This window comes from Gorilla gorilla, chromosome 3, assembly GCF_029281585.2.
Source record: "Gorilla gorilla gorilla isolate KB3781 chromosome 3, NHGRI_mGorGor1-v2.1_pri, whole genome shotgun sequence".
Classification (NCBI taxonomy): Eukaryota; Metazoa; Chordata; class Mammalia; order Primates; family Hominidae; genus Gorilla; species Gorilla gorilla.
Genome location: NC_073227.2, coordinates 98,236,822 through 98,242,821, shown reverse-complemented (window position 1 = coordinate 98,242,821; position 6,000 = coordinate 98,236,822). Strand labels below are relative to the sequence as shown.

At 37.3% G+C, this 6,000-nt stretch overlaps 1 pseudogene; it reads right to left on the bottom strand.

Annotated features, from left to right (window-relative positions):
• Window positions 1-2,959: 2,959 nt before the first annotated feature.
• LOC101132892 (high mobility group protein B1-like) lies at window positions 2,960-3,553 on the bottom strand (annotated as a pseudogene).
• Window positions 3,554-6,000: the final 2,447 nt, after the last annotated feature.

Below are 6,000 nucleotides of genomic sequence, written 5' to 3'. Positions count from 1 at the left end.
ACCTTTGTTGTCTCAGCATGGCCAAACATTTTTAAAGACATAACTCTTTAACTTTCTTCTTTGAAAACCCCTATCTTTAATTCATTGCCATATTTTTTTATTTGAATTTCAAGCAACATGCTATTATCAATCTATATCATAACATAACCAACACATCCAACACATCCCAGAACCTTACAGACCTTTAAAGCTACATACTCTCCAGCCAGCCCCTATATTGTCAGAATTCATGCTTTTTTTTTTGAAACGGAGTCTCGCCCTGTTGCCCAGGCTGGAGCGTAATGGCGCGATCTTGGCTCACTACAACCTCCACCTTCTGTGTTCAAACGATTCTCTTGCCTCAGCCTCCAGAGTAGCTGGGACTACAGGTGTCTGCCACCAGGCCCAGCTATTTTTTGTATTTTTAGTAAAGACGGGGTTTCACCATGTTGGCCAGGCTGGTCTCGAACTCCTGACCTCAAATGATCCGCCTGCCTTGGCCTCCCAAAGTGCAGGGATTACAGGCGTGAGCCACTGCGCCTGGCCTATTCATGCTTAATCCATTTGTATCATCTTTCCTCCTCTGTCACCCACTTCCCCTAAATTACTTTGACCTATGAAGCTATAGCAATCTTCTCAGAATTTTCCCTAGTCCAAATGAAAATAAAAGATTAAAAAATTAAAATATAAAGGAAGAAGAAAAATTTAAAACTAAACAGAATTAAACTTAAACTACAAGTAAACCAGCTCCTCAGTTAGTATGACAACATAATAGATTTAAATTATAGCTTTTTTTTTTTTCTTGAGATGGAGTTTTGCTCTTATTGTCCAGGCTGGAGTACAATGGTGAGATCTCGGCTCTGCCTCCCAGGTTCAAGCAATTCTCTTGCCTCCCAGGTTCAAGCAGTTCTTTTGCCTCTTGCCTCAGCCTCCCAAGTAGCTGGGATTACAGGCATGTGCCACCATGCCTGGCTAATTTTGTATTTTTAGTAGAGATGGGGTTTCTCCATGTTGGTCAGGCTGGTCTTAAACTTCCGACCTCAGGTGATCCACCCACCTCGGCCTCCTGAATTTCAGTCAGTCTCCTACAGGGACAACCAACAATAATACTTGGGAAGACTGTAAGATTCAGCAAATTACCTTGTACCTTGAGGTACAGGAGGCAAAAGTGTTTGAATCTTCCATGACACTTCTAACCAACAGTGTGATTGTGTGGAGCAGTATAGTGAGGAAAAAAACAACCCTGAGACCTCATAGAAATCAGTGGGAAAGGCTTCTGTGATTCACATCATCTGTCATGTGCCTGATGGGGATGGGGAATGGTAAGAATCTGTGCCATAAATTTGCAGACTCTATTCTAGCTAAGAGCAGTAATATTTAAATTGCATAATGTATCAGAAATAACATCTTAAAACCTTATAGACTTGACTTTACCAAATACTGGGATTTAAATATAAAGAGGAGGTAGGGTTCAAATCAGCTGGGTATCCTAACCAACCTGACAGGATTCTTCACTACACTGGATGATACAAACAGAATTAATCCCTCTCCCAGGAAGTCAGTAACTTGTTGGAAGTCAGAAAATGACAGATTTCTTCCATCTCTAAGTCTTTTTATTTTTAAGAAGTTATTTTATGAATCCCATAAAACTCTAGATCACCATACTACAACTTTAATCAATGTAGAGTGATATTCTAACTTCTGTCTCCTCCACTCACAGGATTTTTAAATTCCTCAAAAATTACTGGACAATGTCACATTTAGCAAAATGATTAAAGTGAAAAAATAATGAACCAAGTATTGGCAAGAATATGGAGAAGCTGGAAATCTTCCACACTTTTGGGAATGTATATTGGTACAACTACTTAGGAAAAGTGTTGAGCATTGTAATGGAGCATGTTACCATCCAGCAAGTTCACGCTTAGGTATATATACAACAGGAATGTTTATGTATATATCTTGTGCACTTCTTTTGGTGAATATATATATATGTTCACCAAACTACATATATACTCATTTTCCTCATGTATATATGTTCATCTTATCTATACATATGTTCGTCCCCCTCATATATATATATATGTTCACCAAAACTGGACAAGATATAAATATGTGCGTATAAACTTGGTACAAAAGTAATTGCTGTTTTTAATGGCAAAAACAGCAATTACTTTTGTACCAACCTCATACATACATACAAATACATATATTTGTGTACACACACTAATGTGTATATATAAGCATTTCTGTTGTATATATACCTATGAATACATATATATTCTTTTCACCAAAAGAAGTGGACAAGAATGTTAATAAGTAGCATCATTGTAATAGCCCTAAAACTTCACAAGAAGAAATATACAAAAATGTTCACATCAACGTTATTTGTTATATCCCAAACTGTAAAAATCCACATGTCCACCAACAGTAGAATGGATATTTGTGATACATTTAAGCAGTGGAATATTATACAACAATGAGAATGAACAAACTACAACTACACACTGGATGAATGTCATAAATATAATGTTGAATGAATGAACCCAGACCTCCCCCAAATCACATATGATAATTATTCAATTTAAGGTAATTTTCAAAATCAGGCAAAACAAATATATGGCCTTGGAAGTGGTAATAGTGATTATCTTGAATGAGAGTGGTTTCTAAGGGGTTTCTAGGGTGCTGAAATTATCCTATTTCTTGATCTGTGTGCTAGTTACATGTTTATTTTGGGAAAATTCATCAAGCTATACCACCATACTGTACCAAGCAAGGTTAGTGCCTACTGAAATTATCACCAGGACAGGGCTATCTAAAGACACATTTGGTAGTGTGTTAACTATATAAAAAAAGACACTGTACAGTTTAAAAACAAATCTTACACAAACTTACATTTCAATTTTTTTCTTTGAAAGGAGTGAATTGTGTACAGGGAGATTAAATTCTTTATAGACAAGAAAAAAAACGTGCTAACATTAACTTATTCATCGTCATCTTCTTCATCATCTTCTTGTCCTCTTCTTTCTTCTCTTTCTTGCTTTTTTCAGCCTTGACAACTCCCTTTTTGCTGCATCTGGCTTTCCTTTAGCTCAGTATATAGCAGTATCTTTTTCACATTTTTCCTTGAGCTTCGCAGCGTTCTTTGTATAAGGCTGCTAGTCATCTGCAGCAGTGCCATTCCACATCTCTCCCAGCATCTTTGCAACATCACCAATGTTTAGGCCAGGATGTTCTTTGATTTTTGGGTGATACTCAGAACAGAACAAGAAAAAAGGCTGAAGAAGGCCTCTTGGGTGTATTGGGATCCTTGAACTTCTTTTTTGTCTCCCCTTTAGGAGGGATATAAGTTTTCATTTCTCTTTCATAATGGGCTTTACCTACCTTTGTCATGTCTTCCAATTTTCCTTTTGCTTTAGCAGAAGTAGTCTTTCACCTCTCAGCACTTCTCAGAAAACTCTGAGGAGCTGACTGAGGCATCTGGGTGCTCCTTCTTGTGCTCCTCCTGACAAGATGGCACAAAGAACACATATGATGACATTTTGCCTCTTGGTTTCTTAGGATCTACTTTACCCATGTTTAGTTATCTTTCTTCAACAAGGCACAGAGTTGCCCAGTGCCCATCTGGCTCTCACTTGCCCCAGCACTCTCTCTATGGAGCTCAGTGTACTGCAATCAATTGAATATTTTTACCATAGAAATCTGTTCATGTGTAATTACATGTGTTTGTATTTATGTTTAATAAAATGAAATTGGCATCTCTCCCCTCTAAAAAACCAATTAGTAATTTTTTTGCATCCAAAGAATATTTGCTATGTATGTAAAAACACTTTGAGGGTGATGAAGTTAGTATTATGAATTCAATACAATGTAGTTAGTGATTTCATAGAACTGTAGGAGAAGACATTTAATAAAAATTCAAGTAATTAATGGGTCTAAGTTTTGTTGCCTCCTCCTATCACTGCTACTAATTCCTCCCAAATATTCATCAAAGGTAGTGACCTAGTATAGTGGCATCTGTTGGTTTTGCCTGCCCAACACCCAGTAGCCCCTTTTTTTGGTAAAAGTCACTTCAATATTTCTTTGGGGAATTTCTTCTACCCTACCACACGCACTTTGGTGAGATTATCAATTCTGCCTTCTTCTGACCAAGAAGTGGGCATGTAAACTAAACTACGCCAAGCAGATTCTCTCCCCTTAGAATTTAAATCTTGAGTGACACAAGGTCAGAAAACAGAAATAATTCACCTTGACAGTAGCTCTCTGAGGAGGCTGTTCATTGGCTTCTGTGACATAGATCTCTTACGCTGCCCTGCTGCTTCCTGTCCTTTTCAAGTTACAGTTGTGTGGCTTTTCCTTTGATTCTGTGACCCACTCTATATCCTTAAAATACATGACTCTCATTAAGTCAGTCAATTTCTGTTGACTCTAGTTGACGAACACTGATACAGCTGGATATAAATACACTCAATAAAAAGGTCACTACTATTATGCAAGAGAGTCCATAGCATTTAAGTTTTGCCTTACTTTGTGCCAGAATTTGCTTCTTTATAAAGTCTATGTTAGTCCTGGCTAGCTCTACTTCCAGAGCTTCATAGTGTACATATATTCTATCCTTTAAATGGCACATGTTTGAAAACTACTATCATTTTTCCCCATATGCTTTCTCAGCAAAATAACTCATTTTCTCAATTAAAACATATATGACTACTACACACCCACTAAAATAGCTGAAAGAACAGACAGTTCCAAGCCTCGACAAGGATGTGGAGAATCTGGAACACTCATGCATTGCTGGAGGGAATGTAAATGGCATAGCCGCTTCGGAAAATAGTTTGGCAATTTATATAATTTATAAATGTACTTAATATTTTCAATGGGTTTTAAAAAGAAATGTAATTACCTATTGTAATGTCATCTTAGGAAACAATTTCATGAAATCATGGCCTTTATGTTAGTTATCTTATCCTACAATGCATTAAAGATATACTTAATTATTAATTTAAAATGTGATTTACTTATAATCTAAATTAATTCCTTGTACCACGAATGGTACAACTCCTCAGAGTTTTCTGAATACATATATTGATTGCCCTTTGGGAAACACCAGGTTTTTGTCTTTAAATTAAAATTTTGAATAAAATAATTTTCATTAAAGCAATAACCAACTTTGAAAGCAGTATTATAAAGTTTTACAAGCCAATCCATCAGAGAAATGCAAATCAAAACCACAATGAGATACCATCTCACACCAGTTAGAATGACAATCATTAAAAAGTCAGGAAACAACAGGTGCTGGAGAGGATGTGGAGAAATAGGAACACTTTGACACTGTTAGTGGGACTGTAAACTAGTCCAACCATTGTGGAAGACAGTGTGGCGATTCCTCAAGGATCTAGAACTAGAAATACCATTTGACCCAGCCATCCCATTACTGGGTATATACCCAAAGGATTATAAATCATGCTGCTATAAAGACACATGCACACGTATATTTATTGCAGCACTATTCACAATAGCAAAGACTTGGAACCAACCCAAATGTCCATCAATGGTAGACTGGATTAAGAAAATGTGGCTCATATACACCATGGAATACTATGCAGCCATAAAAAAGGATGTTCATGTCCTTTGTAGGGACATGTATGAAGCTGGAAACCATCATTCTTAGCAAACTATCTCAAGGACAGAAAACCAAACACCACATGTTCTCGCTCATAGGTGGGAATTGAACAATGAGAACACTTGGACACAGGATGGGGAACATCACACACTGTGGCCTGTTGCAGGGTGGGGGGAGGGGGGAGGGATAGCATTAGGAGATATACCTAATGTAAATGGCGAGTTAATGGGTGCAGCACACCGACATGGCACATGTATACATACGTAACAACCTGCACGTTGTGCACATGTACTCTAAAACTTAAAGTACAATTAAAAAAAAAAAAGTTTTACAGGCCAAGTATGGTGTCTTACATCTGCAATCCCAGTACTTTGGGAGGCCGAAGCAGGAGGATTGCCTGA